The sequence below is a fragment of the Hyperolius riggenbachi genome, chromosome 1 (genome assembly GCF_040937935.1).
Source record: "Hyperolius riggenbachi isolate aHypRig1 chromosome 1, aHypRig1.pri, whole genome shotgun sequence".
NCBI lineage: Eukaryota > Metazoa > Chordata > Amphibia > Anura > Hyperoliidae > Hyperolius > Hyperolius riggenbachi.
In genome coordinates this window covers 14,130,018-14,150,338 of record NC_090646.1, presented here as the reverse complement: position 1 = coordinate 14,150,338, position 20,321 = coordinate 14,130,018, and the positions used below count along the sequence as shown (strand labels likewise).

General features: G+C 42.9%; 1 protein-coding gene across 2 annotated transcripts in view; it reads right to left on the bottom strand.

Moving 5' to 3' along the window:
• LOC137562438 (uncharacterized) overlaps positions 1-13,326 on the bottom strand; it is a 166,403-nt gene extending 153,077 nt beyond the window's left edge. For both annotated transcript variants that reach the window (XM_068273787.1, XM_068273804.1), the window contains exon 1: positions 13,198-13,326. The gene's annotated coding sequence lies outside the window, so the exon portion shown is untranslated. The remainder of the gene's footprint in view (positions 1-13,197) is intronic.
• Between the last annotated feature and the right edge of the window lie 6,995 nt (positions 13,327-20,321).

Genomic DNA, 20,321 nt, shown 5'->3' with positions numbered 1-20,321 from the left:
AAGCTGGTTAGGCTGTAGGCTGGTAAAGCTGTAAACCTGTGCTTTAGTGCTGTGCTGTCTCTCCCTCTCCCCTCTCTGTTCCTCTGCCCCCTCTTCCATCTTATGCTGTCTCTACCCCTCTCTGTTCCTCTGCACTCTCTTCCATCTTATGCTGTCTCTCCCTCTCCCCTCTGTTGCTCTGCACCCTCTTCCATCTTATGCTGTCTCTACCCCTCTCTGTTCCTCTGCACTCTCTTCCATCTTATGCTGTCTCTTCCTCTCCCCTCTCTGTTCCTCTGCCCCCTCTTCCATCTTATGCTGTCTCTACCCCTCTCTGTTCCTCTGCACTCTCTTCCATCTTATGCTGTCTCTCCCTCTCCCCTCTGTTTCTCTGCACCCTCTTCCATCTTATGCTGTCTATCCCTCCCCCTCTCTGTTCCTCTACCCCCCTCTTACATCTTATGCTGCCTCTCCCTCTCTACTCTTTCCCTCTGCTCGGATTACGTGTATTTTCTGGTGAAACGCTTCCACATTACGATTATTTTCTGACAACGCTGCCCCATTACGATTATTTTCTGGTGAAACGCTGCTGCCCTATGATTAATTTCTGGTGAAATGCTGCTGCAATAAGTGTATTTTCTGGTGAAACGCTGCCACCTTACGAATATTTTCCGGTGAACTGCTGCTGCAATAAGTGTATTTTCTGGTGAAACACTGCCACATTACGATTATTTTCTGGTGAATTACGATTCTGAATTACGATAATTGCTATTATTTTCTGATGAAACACTGCCGCATTATGATTATTTTCTGGTGAAACGATGCTGCATTATGATTATTTTCCTGGGGGGAGGGGCTTGGGGGGGGGGGGCGCCACAGGTTTTCTCGCCTGGAGTGACAAAATTACTAGAGGCACCCCTGCTTATCCCTAATCTATATATACGTGTACATTGTGTATCAGCTACGGGAACCCGATGGATAGGAACAGGACTTATATTTAATCTATATATATAAAATCGGATGTATGTGTGTGTGTGTGTGTGTGTGTGTGTATGTGTGTGTGTGTGTGTGTATGTGCCGCGATCACGCGAAAACGGCTTGACCGATTTGAACGAAACTTGGTACACAGATCCCTTACTACCTGGGATGATATGTTCTGGGGGTCTCGCGGCCCCCCTGCACACCTGGGCGGAGCTACAAACAGCAAATCAGATTCCACCCATTCAAGTCAATGGAAAAAATGTAAAAGCCTGCCATTCTCACAGTAATCAAGCCAGAGCCCCCACACTTGGCACAGTTGGTCACTTGGTGACCGAGGTTACAAATCCAGGAAAAGTGGGCGGAGCATAAAACAGCCAATCAAATTTCAGCCGTTAATTTTAAATGGGAAAATGTAAACTGCAGCCATTCTTACACTGTTAATCGCAGGGTTCTCAAACTTGCCACACTTGGTCACTGGGCGAATGCAATTAAGATTCAAGAAAATGGGTGGAGCCTAGAACAGCCAATCAAAATTCACCTATTGATTTTCAAGGGGAATATTTAAACTGCTGCTATTCTCACTCTGTTAATGGCAGAGGCTTCAAACTTGCTACAGTGGATCATTGGGTGATTGGGGTCAAAATTCACTAAACGGGCATGGCCACATACAGCCAATCAGATTTCCTTGGTGGATAAACTGCTTCCATTCACACATTTTTGATTCCAGGAACCTGAAAGCTCACAAACTTGGTCATTGAGTGACTGTGTGTCAAGGTTACAAAAAGTGGGTGGAGCCAAAAAAACTTTTACTGGGAAAATATAAACTGCAGCCATTCTTACACCGTTAATGGCAGGGTTCTCAAACTTTGCACAGTTGGTCATTGGGTGACAGATTAAGATTTTGGAAGGTGGGTGGAGCCTACAACAGCCAATAAAAATTCACCTTTTGATTTTCAAAGGGAATATCTCATCTGCTACCATTCTCTTATACTGGTAAAAGCAGATGCCTCAAACCTGGTAGAGTTGGTCACTGGGTGACTAGGGTCAAAATTCAGGAAGGGGGTGGAGCCACAAACAGCCAGATTAGTTTATTTTTCAATGGGAATATACAAAGTATTGATACCAAGGATTCCAAAACTGATAAACTTGATAATTGAGTGACTGTATGTCAAGGTTAGAAAAAGTGGGCGGTGCCAACAACTTCATTTTTTTTTACATTGCAGGGTTCCCAAACTTTACACAATTGGCCACTGGGTGACTAGGATGAATATTCAGAAATGTGGGTGGAGCCTACAACAGCCAATCAAAATGTACCTATTGATTTTCAAAGGGGAATATTCACATTGCTACCATTCTTACACTGTTAGTGGCAGAGGCCTCAAACCTGATACAGTCAGTGATTGGGTGACTGGGGTCCAAATTCACTAAAGGGGTGGAGCCACAAACAGACAATCAGATTTGTTAGATTGATTTCAGCCATTCTGTTATTGGCAGGGTTCTCAAACGTGACACAGTTGGCTACTGGGTGACTGGGACTAATATTCAGAAAAGTGGGTGGAGCCTACAGCAGCCAATCAAAATTCACCTTTTGATTTTCAAGGGGAATATTTACATTGCTGCCATTCATGCACTCTTAATGGTAGAGGCCTAACATCTGCTACAGTCAGTCACTGGGAGACTGGAGTTTAAATTCTGAAGGGAGCGGGCCAAAACAGCCAATCAGATTTGTTTAATTTCAAAGGTAAAATGCAACTTATTGATGCCAAAGACCCCAAAGCTCATAAACTTGGTCATTAAGTGACTGTATGACAAGATTAGAAATAGTGGGCGGAGCCAAAAACAACTAACTTTGTACATGGGGAAATGTAAACTGCAGCTTTTCTTACACTGTTAATGGCAGGGTTCTCAAACTTCACACAGTTGCTCACTGGGAGACTAGGATTAATATTCGGAAAAGTAGGTGGAGCCTACAAGAGCCAATCAAAATTCACTTATCGATTTTCAAGGGGAATATTGAAACTGCAGCCATTCTCACACTGTTAATAGCAGAGGCCTCAAACCTGCTACAGTCGGTCGTTAAGTGTTTGGGGTTCAAATTCAGTAAAGAGGCGGAGCCAAAAACAGCCAGATTTCTTTGCTGGATAAACTGCTTCCATTAGCACAATTTTGATGCCGGGAACCCAAAAGCTCACAAACTTGGTCATTGAGTAGTGACTGTGTGTCAAGGTTACAAAAAGTGGGTGGAGTTAAAAACAGATTTTTCGGGGAAATTGTAAACTGCAGCCCTTCTTCACTGTTAATGGCAGGGTTCTCAATCTTAGCATAGCTGGTTACAGGGTGACTGGGATTAATATTCAGAAAAGTGGGTGGAGCCTAAAAATGCCAATCAAAAATCACGTCACTTTTCAAGGAGAATATTACAATTGCTGCCATTCTTGCACTGTTAATGGCACAAGCCTCAAACCTGGTACAGTTGGTCATTGGGTCACTGAGGTTCAAATTCAGAAAAGGGGACAGAGCCACAAACAGTGAATCAGATTTGTTTCATTTCGTGGGAAAATACAAATTATTGATGCCAAGGACCCAAAAACTCACAAACTTGGGCATTGAGTAGTGACTTTGTGTCCAGGTTACAAAAAGTGGGTGGAGCCAAAAACAAATTTCACTGGGAAAGTGTAAACTGCAGCCCTTCTTACACTGTTTATTTCAGGGTTCCCAATCTTTGCCCAGATGGTCACTGAGTGACTGAGGTTAATATTTAGGGAAGTGGGTGGAGCCTATAATAGCCAATCAAAATTCACCTGTTGATTTTCAAGTGGAATATTTAAATTGCTGCCATTTATACACTGTTAATAGCAGATGCCTCAAACCTGCTACAGTTGGTCATTGGGTGACTAGGGTTCAAATGCTATAGAGGGGTGAAGCCACAAACAACCTATCTGATTTGTTTAATTTCTATGGGAATATACAAATTATTGATGCCAAGGACCCCAAAGCTCACAAACTTGGTCATTGAGTGTTTGTATGTTAGGGTTAGAAAGTGGGCGGAGCCAACACCAGTCAAATACATACCCGGGCAACGCCGGGTCATCAGTGGGTGGAGACAAATACAAATTTCACTGGGAAAATGTAAACTGCAGCCATTCTGTTAATGGCAGGGTCTTTAAACTTTGCACAGTTGGTCACTGGGTGACTGGGATTAATATTCAGAAAAGTGGCTGGAGCCTACAAAAGTGAATCAAACTTCACCTGTTGCTTTTCAAGGGGAATATTTAATTGGTACCATTCTTGAACTGTTAATGGCACAGGCCTCAAACCTGGTACAGTTGGTTATTGGGTGACTGGGGTTCAAATTCAGAAAAGGGGGTGGAGCCACTCACACCCAATCAGATTTGTTTCATTTCAATGCAGATTATTGATACCAAAGACTGCAAAGCTCACAAACTTGAGTAATTGTGTGTTAGGGTTAGAAAAATTAGGCGGAGCCAACACCAGCCAAATACATACCCGGGCAACGCCGGGCAATCAGCTAGTTATGTATAAATTGCCCCCCACTCTCAGTACTATTAGTCATCTGCAATAAAACAGTTCAGATCCAGGTCCACATTCAAACCCCCCGGTTTCATTGTTTTCATCATGTAAATCCATTTCATTTCCAGTCTTGAAATTTCACGAATCTTATGACAGCCTCTCCATTTTGTTGTAAGTTTCTGCAATGCTGAGAACTGCATAAGAGAGGCATTACAATTGTGCTTCTCTGCAAAGTGTTTGGATAGGCTATGGCTTTGAAATCCCTTTTGGATATTGTTAACGTGCTCATTTATACGGGATTTCAACATCCTTTTTGTTCGTCCTATATATTGGAGTCCACACGGGCACCAAATTAAGTACACTACATGTGTACTGGCGCATGTAATGAACTCCTTAATAGGGAACTCTTCACCACTAATCTTAGACACATTGTGTGTCATTTTCTTTGCAGTGGCTGTGAGACAGGGATTACACTTTTTACAGGGATAAAATCCCTTTTGTCCCCACATGTCAGTACGGTTATTCACCCTTGGTTCATCTATACAGGTTTTGACTAACGTTCTCTGTAAATTTTGGGCTTTTCTGTATATAAATTTGGGATGGGAGGGTATATTTGCTTTCAGTATAGGGTCATTGAGCAACAATCCCCAGTATCTTTTTATAATTCGCTCAACCTCTTTATGCTGCATGTTGTAATCTAAGCATATGGCATACTCGAAGTCTCCATTTTTTGATACTTCAGATTTTTCTCTGAGCATCAGTTCTCTATCATAATGTTTAATCTTTTCAATCTCATTTCTAAGGGGACCCTCTTGGTATCCCTTTTCTAGGAACCTGTGCTGCAACTTTTCAGCTTGTTCCTCATAGTCTGCAGTTTTCGTACAGTTCCTCCTTATCCTTGTGAACTGACTTCTCGGCACACTGTTAAGCCAATTTTTATGATGGCAACTTTTGATTGGTATATATGCATTACGGTCGGTTTTCTTAAAAAACGTTTTTGTGCCGAACCGTTGGTCTTCCTTATAAATAGTCACATCCAGTAATTCTATTTTTTCTTTACTCCAGCTGGCCGTGAGTTTTATGCCCTTTTTGTTCTGGTTGAGCCATTCCACATACTGGATAAGTTGTTCCTCAGTACCCCTCCACATCCATACCAAATCATCTATGTATCTTTTCCAGGAAGTTACATTGGCACTCTCAGGACGTGCCAGTATGTCCATTTCCCAGTCGTCCATAAAGATATTTGCTACGCTGGGTGCATACTTGGCCCCCATTGCACATCCCAATGTTTGTAAATAAAAGAAATCCCCGTACCAAAAATAGTTATGGGTCAACGAAAAATATAACAATTTGAGAATGAAGTCAATCTGATCTTCTTTTAAATCTGTATAGACATTAAGGGCTTGTTTTACTGTCCTCATAGCTTCTTCATGTGGTATGATGGTGTATAAGGCACTGACGTCAGCCGTCACCATATAGTCTTCCTGTCCCACCGTCATGCTATCCAATGTGTGCAGTAATTGTTTCGTATCCCTAAGGAGCAACGTCAATTGTTTAACTACAGGCTGTAGGAATGAGTCTATATATTCTCCAATCCTCTGGTTAAGGGATCCTATCCCACTAATAATGGGCCTCCCCGGGGGATTGTTGAGATCTTTATGAATTTTTGGGTTCAAATAAATGACGGGTATTCTCGGTGCATCTAACATTAAATATTTAAATTCCGCATCGTTGAGCACCTCCTTATCCAAACCTTCCCTCAGCAATGCTCGTAATTCCTCAGTATATTTCCTTGTGGGGTCCCCTTTCAGTTTCCTATATGTGTTCCCATCTCCCAGGATCCGTTGCATCTCATTGCGGTACTGATCCGCATGCATAACCACTACTCCACCTCCTTTGTCAGCTGGTCTGACCAATACTTCCTTCTTACGACTGAGTTCCCCTATGGTTCTCATTTCTGCCCTACAGTCTTGAGCATTAATTTTCTCAAGATCTTTCAAAACCATATTTTTAAAGACCTGTATGGTGCCATCCTTAGACGTGTCTGGGGGATTGAATGTGGACCGATTTTTTAAACCAGTATGCTGAAATTTTTGTACATGGCCCGGATTATTAATCCTGGAACTTGGCCCCTCTTTTGATAAAAAATATTTTTTAATATTCAATTTCCTAACATATTTGTTTACATCAATGTATACTCCGAATTTATTCAGCCCCTGTTTTGGGGCATATTTTAGGCCTTTATCTAAAACGCTCAACTCTTTAGTGGTCAATGGAACCCCACTAATGTTAAAAATACCTTCCCCTTTTTCTATCTCCTTCTTTTTGTTGAGTCTACCTCCTCTTCTTCCTCGTCTAAACCTCTTTTTCTGACATACCTGTGATTGTACTCCATGTCCTCCCAATCTACTCTGGGTGATCCCCCCCCCAAAAAATGATGATGGATGGTTTCAGCAGCCTGTCTATCCAAAGGTTCGAACCGATTGAAGGTCGGCAGCGGGTTATGTCTGGGTTCTCTAGGTGGGTATTGTTGATTATGGCCCTCACTACAATGTCTTGGTTCATACCGCAGGTTAGAAACTGGACCATACCCATCCTCCCCATTAACTCTGGGGTGATTTTTCCCTTTAAAGTACCTCGGCTGTTGCCAGGTGTCCTCCTGAGGTTTTCTGTTAAATTGAGTCCTAACACGTGGAGTCTGTGGGCCAAAATTGTTTTCCCTCCCCACTCTCCCATATGGCTTATTTCCTAGGCCTTGCCTATCCTCCTGATGTCTGCCTTCATTACCAGCTGTGTGAGCTGCTCCAGTGGTGATCGTTTCCCCACTGCTTCCCTGAACTCCCTGCCCTCCGTTTTTATTGATATTCTGATTTTTAATAGCCTCTTCTTCTAGTTTCTTCCTTTTATTCTGTTCTACCTGCCATTTGTAAGCATTTTTATTTTTGTACTCCTGCCATTCATTTTGGAAACGTCTGATCTTAATCTCACTCATCTCTTTTTCATTTTTTTGCACTATCTTAGTTAAGACTACAGCATTCTCCATGAACTCTTCCTGCTCTTTGAATTCTTCCATTTTCCCTTTAATTACATCAATCTCCTCACCTAATCTCTCTAATCTATTCTGTTTCCTCCTACTGAGAATTTTTAACAGATTGATCCCACATTGATTTAAGAATTCGCCTAATTCCTTGTCATTCTCCTCATTCTCCTCTCCATCTGTGGGTAACACATCCCATCTAAAGCGCCTCGGAATAATTCCCTCCTTTGCATGCTTATTGAGACTCGCCAGGTCCCACCAAGCATTTGATTCTTTGATCATAAGATTCTGAAGTTGCCTAAACAGCATATCTAGACTCTGGTGCTCGGTAGTGGACTCTTTGTCAAACATCCTATCTAGATCAATCTGGCCTCTTTTCCTAATGTTAAACATCTCCATGATGTACCTAACGAGTATGCAGCAATACCACAAATACTGGAAAAAATGGAGATCAGGTGGTATGTGCGCTCCTCAACACAATTAATAAAGCTTCACAATGACATGCAACTAAGTGGATCAAAAGTTCACAGTACAATACATTTAGGTGGATCGCTATACAATTGGGTGCGTATTGACACCCTGCAAAGTATGTAGCTGTTTAAGTACAGCGCTCAACACCAGCCTTGGTAAGTCTCAAATTCCCACAACACACTTCCTTGGCATAAGTTACATGAACAAGAGTCCAGAGTCCACTCTGAAGTCTGCAATCTCAGATCTCCAATACAGATAATAGGTATCACGCTCACCAGATTAGATGGCTGACTAGTTACGATCAGCATAGATAGCACTATAGAGACTTTGTCCTTGAGTCTATTAGGGGAGAAGATTCTGCCAGAGGAGAGGACTTGAATGTTTATGTGCAGAGAGCTGATTTGTCATTTGATCAGCGTTCAGATCTGGTGAGCCCGCAGCCTTAACAATTTTATGCACTGGGGTTGAGGTGTATATGCCATACATCACACGGGTGATCATTTGCATGGGTGAAGGTGTGCTGTACCCGTTTTTGAAACAGTATTATGCTATGTACTGCTGTTTTCTATTCTGAGGAACATACAAGGAGAAGGCTAAAGGAAAGTGAGATGTCATCTATCATATGCTATCTATGCTGATCGTAACTAGTCAGCCATCTAATCTGGTGAGCGTGATACCTATTATCTGTATTGGAGATCTGAGATTGCAGACTTCAGAGTGGACTCTGGACTCTTGTTCATGTAACTTATGCCAAGGAAGTGTGTTGTGGGAATTTGAGACTTACCAAGGCTGGTGTTGAGCGCTGTACTTAAACAGCTACACGCTTCTAGTGATATCTATCATGTATTTGCGCTCGCCGCAAGCACATGACGATATTTGATCCGCCCCATACATGATCATAGGGCTAAACTTTGACTCCTTACATCACAGTCAGCATGCACATGGCAGCCAATCAGCCTGAATTCCCTCACGTGACACTCCACAGACAGCCCTATCACTGACGCACAGGTGGGGCCCCTTCTAATCTTTCTAATTTGAATGTTTGGATGTTTGTTACTCGATCACGCAAAAATGGCTGAACGGATTTGAATGAAATTTGGCACACACATAGTACATTACCTGGAATAAAATATAGGATACTTTTTATTCCCATAACCAAAAAGGGGGCGGAGATAAATACACATTTCACTTAGAATATGTAAACTGCAGCCATTCTTACGCTGTTAATGGCAGGGTTCTCAAACGTTGCACAGTTGGTTGCTGGGTGACAGGGATTAATATTCAGAAAGGTGGGTGGAGTCTATAAAAGCCAATCATAATTCACCTATTCATTTTCCAGGGAAATATTTAATTGTTGTCATTCTTGCACTGTTAATGGCACAAGCCTCAAACCTGGTACAGATGGTCATTGGGAGACTGGGGTTAAAAATTCAGAGAAGGGGGTGGAGCAACAAACAGTCAATCAGATTTGTTCCATTTCAATGCAAATTATTCATGCCAAAGACCACAAATCTCACAAACGTGGTCATTGAGTAATTGTGTGTTAGGGTTAGAAAAAGTGGCCACAGCCAACCTCAGCCAAATACATGCCCGGGTAACGTCAGTACATCAGTGGGCGGAGATAAATACAAATTTTAGTGTAAAAATGAAAGCTGCAGCCATTCTTACACTGTCAATGGTAGAGTTCTCAATTTTTGCACAGTTGGTCTATGAGTGACTGGGATTAATATTCAGAAAAGTGGGAGGAGCCCACAAAAGCCAATCAAAATTCACTTATTGATTTTCAAGGGGAAAGATTTCATTGCTGCCAATCTTGCACTGTTAATGGCACAAGCCTCAAACCTGGCACAGTTGATCTTTTCGTGACTGGGGTTCAAATTCAGGAAAGGGGTTGAGCCACAAACAGCCAATTAGATTTGTTTAATTTCAATGCAAATTATTAATGCCAAAAAACATAATTTCCCAAACTAGGTCATTGAGTAATAGAGTAATTGTGTGTTAGGATTAGAAAAAGTGGGCAGAGCCAACACCGGCCAAACACTTTCCCACATTACACAAGCAGCAGACTACTACCACTGCAGTAGGGCCTCTATTATGATATGTTAAGTGAAGTTCGCTCAACCTACCACACAGCAGGGTCAGAGCAGGAACAAGGCAACTCCACCTCAAACAGCCAATGTCCAAGTAAGTGATGTTCTGCTCGATGATTCAGCAATTGTAATCTTTATTGAAGCAGTAAAATACAGCACAACATGTCTGCTAACATGTTTCAAACACACAATGGTCCTTAACCACTTCAGCCTTCAGTCGTTTTCACTTTATGCATCCGAGCAATGTTCACCTCCCATTAATTAGCCTATAACTTTATCACTACTTATCACAATGAACTGATCTATATCTTGTTTTTTACGCCGCCAATTAGGCTTTCTTTGGGGGATACATTTTGCTAAGAGCCACTTTACTGTAAATGCATTTTAACAGGAAGAATAAGAAAAAAACAGAAAACATGCATTATTTCTCAGTTTTCAGTCATTATAGTTTTAAAATAATACATGCCTCCATAATTAAAACTCACGCATTGTATTTGCCCATATGTCCCGTTTATTACACCGTTAAAATTATGTCCTTATAACGATGTATGGCGACAATATTTTATTTGGAAATAAAGGTGCATTTTTTCCGTTTTGCATCTATCACTATTTACAAGTTTAGAATAAAAAAAATATAGAAATATTTCATCTTTACATTGATATTTAAAAAGTTTAGACCCTTAGGTAAATATTTACATGTTTTTTTTTTTTTTATTGTAATGGTTTTTTTTTATATTAAACATTTTATTTGGGTAGTTTTGGGAGGGTGGGAGGTAAACAATGTGTTTATAATGTAAATGTGTGTTAATTTTTATTTTTTTTTACTTTCAGATGTAGTATTACTTTTTGGCCACAAGATGGCGGCCATGAGTTTGTTTACATGACGTCACTCTAAGCGTAGCATACGCTTAGAGGGACGCACGGGAGACGCAACAGCCAGAAAAAGCGGAGCTTCTGAGAGAAGCTGTCGCTTTTTCTGCGGGGGAGAGGAATCAGTGATCGGGCACCATAGCCCGATACACTGATTCGTGGGCTAACGATCCGCGGCTGGGAGCGTGCATGCACGCGCACGATCGGCCGCGGGAGCGCGTGGACGCGCACATGGCCTCCTGGGCGTAGCTAGTACGTCCAGGAGGCCAAAGTAGTTAAAGTGGATCCAAGACCAAGTTTTGAAGCCCCTGTTTTTGTGCCTTTTGGACATTTTTTGGGGCATTACACTTTATAATTGCCTATTTCTTTCTATATTATATAATAAAAACCTAATAAAAACAGAAAGCCACGCCCCCTCAGCTCCTCTAAACGCTGCGGCGTTCTGTCCCAGGCTGCAGTCACTCATGGGACCTAATTATCGTGAGGAGGAGGCTTTGGCTAAAGGTGTCCACACACCATACAATAAAATGATCCGATTTTACGGCAATTCGATAAAAACGATTGTATCTCCCGAAAAAGCTTTTTTTTCATTCAACTGAACAATCCGATCGGATTTCCCGTTTTCTTCGATTTTTATCGATCCGGAATGCCAGATATTTTTCTTCAATCTCTCTGAAGATTGTATGGTGTGTGTTGGATTGTTAATTTATTAATATACACACCCTAGCAATTTTGTCAGAGTTTTCAATCATTTTTTATCTTAATTGGGGAAAAAATTGAACATAGGTGTGTGGTACATTGGTCATATTTTTGAAATGTTACAATCAGTCAGAAAAACTGATTGCAATTCTTAAATTGAACAGATATTTAAAACATTGTATGGTGTGTGGCCACCTTAAGGAGGAGGCAGAGGCGGTGATTCAAGTCTAAAGGCTGCTGAACTCACGTGATAGTAGCATGGGAAACAGTAAATTCGGGCGCCTGAGGCTAGTGGACAAATCGGGCGCCGCCATTCACTCCTATAATAAATATCGTTTAATGGGCGCCCGATAGGAAAAAAGGGCGCCGGAGAAAACTAACGTTTTAAAAGCGGCGCCCGGAGACTTAATGTTTTATTACTGTTTCTCATGATTACACATTATTTAATGATTTATACATTTTTAAATATTATTTTTAAACGAAAAACAGTACAATATTTTTTCCCAAACATTATTTTTAAACGAAAAACAGTACTTTTTTTTTTTTTTTTACATTATTTTTAAATGAAAAAACCAACAGGGGGGTCTTAGGTTTAGGCACCAACAGGGGGGTCTTAGGTTTAGGCACCAACAGGGGGGTCTTAGGTTCAGGCACCAACAGGGGGTCTTAGGTTTAGGCACCAAAAGGGGGGTCTTAGGTTTAGGCACCAACAGGGGGGTCTTAGGTTTAGGCACCAACAGGGGGTCTTAGGTTTAGGCACCAACAGGGGGGTCTTAGGTTTAGGCACCAACAGGGGGGTCTTAGGTTTAGGCACTAACAGGGGGGTCTTAGGTTTAGGCACTAACAGGGGGGTCTAGGGGTTAGGGGTAGGTACAGGGAGGGTTACTTAGGCACCAACAGGGGGGGTCTTAGGTTTAGGCATCAACAGGGGGGTCTAGGGGTTAGGGGTAGGTACAGGGAGGGTTACTTAGTAATTTTTTTTTAAAACGTTATTATACGTTTCACTATTTAAACGAAAGATTAACGTTTTTACAATTGCCGATTTAATGCACATTATTTAATGATTTATAACGTTAAAAAACATTAATTTTAAACGAAATACAGTACAATACATTTTTAAACGTTATCCATGCTTATCGTTAAAAACCCGGCACCCTTTTTTCCCAGCGCCCCTTTTTAACGTACGCAGTAGCATGAGCAGCAGCATCTGTCAGCAGGGCTGGTTCAAGTGACAATTGGGCCCTAGGGTAAAATTAGCCTGGGGGCCCCCCAACAGACACCCCCGACCAAAAAGCGTCATTAGAGGCCCTTTGTTGCAGACAAATTTCCCTCCTGGGCCGCTGAGCTGGCTGCTGACCCTCCCCCAATCACCTCCCAACTTAACAGACTCTGAAGAGTCCCTGGGGAGCAACAGCTAAGATGGGGGAGGGACACCTTGAGGGCCCCTATGGGCTCTGGGGCCCTGGGGCAATTGCCCATTTTTTCCTATGGTAGCTCCGGCCCTGTCTGTCAGAGGGTCACACAGCACATAAATCTGACCTGGAAGCTGGTAGAAGAAGTAGCGGTGGAAGCCAGCGTGTCCCTTACTTGTGCTGGCTATTCTGTTTGCAGACCTGCAGATCAGCGCGGCAGGTGTATCAGAAGCGGCCCCTCCTCCCTTCCAGGAGATTAGCGTGGCGTAACTCCCCTGACTCCAGCGTGGAAGTTTTCTCTTGTCTGCACTCTGATCCCGTAGCTCTGCCTCTGGTCTGTGTTCCTGGTCTGCATGTCATGCGAGTTCACCTGACATGCAGGAAGACCAGAGCACAGAGGCAGAGTTACGTTGTCGGAATGCAGATAAGAGAAGACTTCCACGCTGGAGTCAGGGGAGTTATTATGCTGCGCTGATCTGCTGAAATGGAGGAGGAGAGGCAGCTTCTAATCATTGGGACACACACCAGGGGATGGATCCTCATTCTAAAGAGGGAGAGGGGGGAAGTCTGTCCTGGCAGAGCACTGTGTGTAGTGCAGCCACGACCCCCTCTCTCCAGACTAGTAGTCACACATCCTCCTAGCTGCCGGGAGCCCTGCAGGAGGGCTGCTATCTATGGGGACAACACCCTGAAGTGTCCTGTCACCTGGGCATGTAGGAATAAATATAGAGCAGGCTGACCAAGTTTTGATGTCCTCCTTTTTGTGCCTGTTGGACATACTTTTTTAGGGCAATACACCCTCCAAATGACTATTTTTTTATATATATCACCTAATAAAAACAGAAAGCCAGCCCCCACCCCCCCCCCCTAGCTCCTCTGACGCCAAAGTAGCAGTGGGAGCCAGCGTGGATCGTCACAGGATGGAGGATAGGAGCCCACTGCTGTCTGTCATTTAGGGGGGGGGGGGGGTAAGCTGCACTGACATGAGGTCTGATGTTCACACAGAACAGCCCCAGCACACACTGAGCATGCACGGGATTTCAGAGGCAAGGGGAGGGAAGGGGGAGTGGAGTTTGCACAGTCTGAGGTGTGGAGATAAAAATAAGATTACCTGTGTAAGGATTCCAAGCAGAAATTGGCAGCTCTCATTGTATAACAGGAAAAAAATGTATTTACTGATGAAGCTGTTTACAGCTAGTTTACTGTGTAAACCATCTAATCTTAACTAAACTAAATAAGGACAAGTTACTTGTTATAGTTATTTTTTCACCTCGGATCCACTTTAATCATAGCCAGGGCCTCTGTTATCACTGTATTGTATTTGCACTATTGCATAGCTCTGTGTGTGTGTGATATGTAGAAGCTTTCCAGAGGCACCAATAGAATAAAAGTCACTTAAACGAGCTTAAAACCGATGGGGCAGTGGTGAGCCTATCCCATCCATGCGGACAAAGCAAACAAAGGAAGGACTGTGGCATCAACAGTCAAACAACAATTTGTTTATACTCCACAGTAAAAATAGGCAATGCGTTTCACGGGCTCAATCCCGCTTCATCAGGCCAATCAAAAAGGAGCATACAGCTGAAAACAAAGTGTCAGAGGACATAGTGTAAGGCAGGTTTTGTGAGTATCACTCAATTTGACATTGAATTGTTTGTGAACATGAGTGATACTCACAAAACCTGCCTTACACTATGTCCTCTGACACTTTGTTTTCAGCTGTATGCTCCTTTTTGATTGGCCTGATGAAGCGGGATTGAGCCCGTGAAACGCGTTGCCTATTTTTACTGTGGAGTATAAATAAATTGTTGTTTGACTGTTGATGCCACAGTCCTTCCTTTGTTTGCTTTGTCTGCATGGATGGGATAGGCCCACCACTGCCCCATCGGTTTTAAGCTCGTTTAAGTGACTTTTATTCTATTGGTGCCTCTGGAAAGCTTCTACATATTGCTAAGTCCACCCTTGGTGGAGGGTTGTACCCATCTTCTTTCCGTCCACAGAGAGCGACTTTTAATCCTGAGTGGGGTCAGGTTAATCTCCCCACCTGCCTTCACAGTGGTTGCCTAATGGTAACCCTGGTTTGTGAGTATTAAATTGTTATATTATGCATTATTAATTATCATCTATACAATATCACACTATTGGGCTCTTGGTGTCCCCCCTCCCTTTATGTGTGTGTGTGATACTCCACAGACAGAACACGGTCACCGAGGGACTGGGAGGGAGGAGGAGACCTTTTGTGACCTCAGTGAGGAAGAGGAGCTGGCTAGCTCGGCATCCCTCTTTGTTCAAATGGGGTCTTTCATGCTGTCCTGCCGGTTGAGGGACCCCCGTATAAAAAGGCTCAAGGAGAACGACCTGTACTGGGTGGCAATGCTACCGGACTCTCACTATAAGCACAAAGTGGTGGAACTGTTTCAGAGGTCTCACCAATTTTAAACCCTCAGCTCCTCTTGATGTTTCTCTGTCCCTCTTAGTAAGCATACTGTGATGCCCAAGCCCGGTAGAGTGGGACACTCCTCAACTCAACACATTAACTATTGTTTGGTTTATTTTGTATTGTTATCACCCCCCCCCCCCCCCAAAAAAAAATAAATAAATTAAATAAATAAATAAATAAAACAAAAAAAATAAAAGATTATTTCAAGTTACATCCGTTTTGGAAGAGATCTGGAACACGATCCCTGGACAGAACAATAAAACCAAGAGGGAAGGCTATCAAAGTAATTGTGTGGGCGATGGGCAAAACACGATGCCCTAAAAGAAAGAAGAGCTTATATCACACAGCTGAATGGAAGGCTCATGGTGAAGGAACTGCCCGGCCAAGAAAGCCAGCTTGTGGGCATATTTGCAGGGTGCTGGCACTCGGATGGTCCCCGGCCAGTACTCGTACATGTTGCACAGTTTGAAAGTCAACTTTGACAATCATGCGAGGGGAATAGTTTTCAAAAGTACCAAAGCAGGTATGTAACTGCGGGATCTCCTAATTCTGCTTTGTGCTGACCTGTCCATCTAACCAGGCTTGCTCAAATACGTATTCGGGAGACACCCGGATAGTTGTATCCGGATATCTCCCAGTAAAGCTGTGCAGGGGGGTGGGGCACCAATCTTACCTGCATGACGTCTTCTTCGGTCCATCCCTGGCGCCTCCCACGATGCGCTCCATGCGCCGGTCACGTGACTACAAACACTTTCTCCTTCAACCCGGAAGGAGGAAGTGTTTGTAGTCAGGGTTGCTCGTAAACTACGCCAGCGCAAATCTACGCGTCTAAGCACGCAACTACGCATCGTAGTTCGTAGGCGAAGTTTAAGAACTACACGTACGCATTTCCGCGTAATCATAGTCCCGCTATGTGAAGCTTCGCCCGCTACGCGTAGTTGACGTATGTATTGCGAAGTCAACTACGCGTGCAGGAACTGCGTCTATATGGATCATTTCGCATGCGCAGAAATATTATTGCCCTTTTATACGCATACAATTCCGCATTGGAAGGTGGAATGTACGCTTATATTAGTTTATATATGCACATAGGTAGCAGATTATTGCGGAAATTTTTCCGCATAAGGGCATAAGCGGTCGCATCAACTACGCGTCGCACTACGCGAAGCTTGCGTATTTTAACGCGTAGTCTACGTAATGCAAACGTAGTGAAGTTTATGATTACATAGCCGTAGATTGCGAAGCGTATTTGCGTAAAAATATGCGTAGTTCCAGCGTAGCGAAGTTGGCTGACTACGACCATCCCTGTTTGTAGTTACGTGACCTCCGTTTGGACCGCATCGTGGGAGGCTCCAGAGACGGACCGAAGAAGACATCATGCAGGTAAGATTACCCCCCCCCCCCACAGCTTGTATCCGGATACAACTATCCAGATGTCTCCCGAATACAGATTTGAGCAAGCTTGCATCTAACACTCCAGGTCGGTACACACAAACTTCTCTGGCAGGCTGGCAGTGCATGATTTACCTTGTAGTATATCGGGTGTGCAGCCACAACGAACAGCTTCAAGACATCCACAATCTCGTGATGTGGAAGCTGACAGACTACACGACGGGAGTAGCAGCGGGTCAGGAAAGAATATATGGTGGCTGTCACGATTCCGCGAACGCCATTGCGGCAAGCGCATGTAATTGCGCACAAAATCGGTTCTGGAGTACCCCTTTAAATGCATTAGCCTGCTTTTAGAAAAAATGAGTGTTCTTTCAGCTCACCAGCCCTGCAATGGGGAATGTGAGCTGCTTGATTGCACTTCCTGACGATCCCCAATAAAACCCAAGAAACCAGAGCATTCACATAGCTCACAGATCTACTACAAAGAATTGCTGATAAGAAGCAGGATACAGGAACGCATTGTAAAATCATTAGGTGACATTCCTGCCTGTCTTGAGAACACCCAGAGACATGTCTCTGGCTTAATGAGCTTTTGATATCTCATTTCATAGTAGTCCATAATTTGATGGATATTGCGGAACCGTTTGGGCCCAGCGGTCCACAACTCACAGTACGCCATGCGAATAGCGCAGCACACCTTCTGAGACGTTAACCGACCACCTAGTCATCTCACAGCCTGAGATATCTATTACATAGGCAGGGAAGGTGGCACTCCAAGCGAGTTTGATATCGATTGGTTCAGCGCATGCTGACGGAATGTAAAATGTTGGGTTTTATATGATATGTCAGATATCCGCTGAGTTATGGCATACTTGGAGAAACTGCCAATTCTGTCCCTCAGACAATAGGGGCGGACTTCAGCAGCCTGAGGTCAGATTGTTAAGGGGGGAAACATCTCCTTTTACAACTCCACCCCCTGGCAGAGAAAGAGCTAAAACTGACTGACACTCAGCCTGGAGGGAGAGTCTTTTGCCCAGCCATCCTGTACCATCACGGATTTGGGCTGGATGATAAAAGGAGTAATACCTATTCCACAGAACTTTCCAGAATTGGACTATATATCTCTGTGGGACCTACCGCAAAGGACACGGTAACTTGACAAACTGCTCAGACTGTAATCAGCTATTATTTTCATATTGAACTCTTATTATTTCTGTATCAAATTGTTTCTATTGCTATATTTTGTTTTGCATTATTTCTTTAAATAAACGATTTAAAAATCGTTCGTCTAAGTGCTGTTCTGAAACAAATCTCCGCCAAAAGAATTCACATCTTCAGAGAGACATGTTACCATAACTGTTTTGATATTAAATATTGTTAGTTTCGCTATCTCTAGAAAGGTTGTCTAATTAACCTTTTTTTCTACAGGATTTAGCTAGAGTTAGAATTAGCGCATTCGCACGCTTTTATTGCGGATTGGTGGCAGCGATCTGGCCTCTATATGAGAGCACAGATTGTATCGATTGTATATACAATCGAAATTGGACTGTGTGTGGACTCACCAACCAATCCAAAAGTTTACTTTGCCTGCAGTTCTGACTGTCTTCAGGATTCCCTCAGGGTCTGAGGCTTTATGGTAAACTGCAGCAAAGGGAACAGGAATTGGTGGGTGACTGCGCATACGTCACATTGCCGACAGCGGTGCGACCAATCTTTGGCGTCACTCTGTTCACCATATTACAAACCATCGGATGTGTCTATTCCCCGAATGGTAACGGTGTCAGATTAGACAAGATTGGCGCGCGTTGTCGCATTATTACCTGACGACTCAGCAACCGCTATTTTAACGTCAACTTGCTCACAGTCTTACAAGCCATCAGAGGCGATTAACCCCTGATGGTACTGGAGTAAGTTAGACGAGATTGCGGGGCTGTTCGTCACAGTGGCCACTGAATGGGAACTACGGATGGCATCATGGTAGATCCATTTCAATCCCCATCGCAATCTTCAGGGGAATGTCCACTCCCCACAGCTCTCAGCTTGAAATTTATCTGCAGCAAAATTTTCTGCGCAATGTTTCTCAGTTTTCTCGACTGCACCCACTTTTTCTAACCCCAACACACAATTACTCAATGACCACGTTTTCTTTGTGGTCTTTGGCATCAATCATTTGCATTAAAGTGAAACAAATCTGGCTGTTTGCTGCTCCACCCCTTTGTCTAAATTTGAAACCCAGTCACCCAATGACCAACTGTACCAGGTTTGTGGCTTGTGCCATTAACAGTGCAAGAATGGCAGCAATTAAATATTCCCCTTGAAAATCAATAAGTGAATTTTGATTAGATTTTTTAGGCTCCACCCACTTTTCTGAATATTAAAAGTTATTGAACACCAAGTTATTGAAGGACAACCAGACCTATCAGATCATGAAAATAGATCCGGGGTGCAAATACCACCAGGAACTAAACCAACTGGTAAAGAAGAGGGTTCAGAAGGGCCTGATTATGGACAAAGAGAGTAAGTATTTGATACCTTCATATATAAGAACTCCCGTACTGTACTGCCTGCCAAAGATCCACCGGAATCCTGTGAACCCTCCAGGCAGGCCAATTGTAAGTGGAATAAATTCTGTATCATCCCGTCTAGGACACTTTTTGGATACCTTTTTGCAATCGTTAGTTTTAAAAATTCCTTCCTACCTCAAAGATTCAAAGCACCTTATAGAGATTTTAGATACTTTTGAATTTTTAGCATCGCACTTTTTAGTAACAGCTGATGTTTCCTCCTTGTATACCGTGATCGATCAGCATGCAGGCCTCAAAGAGGTGCAGTATTATTTGAGAAACCCCTCTGACATGAATAGCAACATGGTGGATTTTCTCATTGAAGCTTTAGACTTTGCAATGAGCCATAATTATTTTGGTTTTAACAGTACGTTTTATAAACAAACTAAAGGCGTGGCTATGGGCGCAAGATACGCTCCAAGTTTAGCCAATCTGTTCATGACAAGGTGGGAGGACCTTTTTATTCCTAATAACCGACACGAGAACCTGCTTTTATGGAAAATATATATAAATGATCTATTTTTTTTATCTGAAAAGGAGATGAAACATTGTTAAAGGAGTTGCTTTTATTAATTTTTATAATGACAACTTGGTTTTTAACTGTGAATACAGAACAGAGAAAGTAAATGTTTTGATTTAGTAGCAAAAAAATGTGGCCCATCGACCTTTTTTAAAAGCACAGACCATAACAGCTATATTCCACTGGATAGTTGCCATCATCCCAGCTGGCTTACAGCCATACCATCGGGCCAATTTTAAGTGTTTTTAGAAAATGTACCCACATTGAAGACTTATAAGCAGTCGGATGTTTTAGTTAACAGATTAGTGGAAAAAGGATATGAATATGAATCCCTA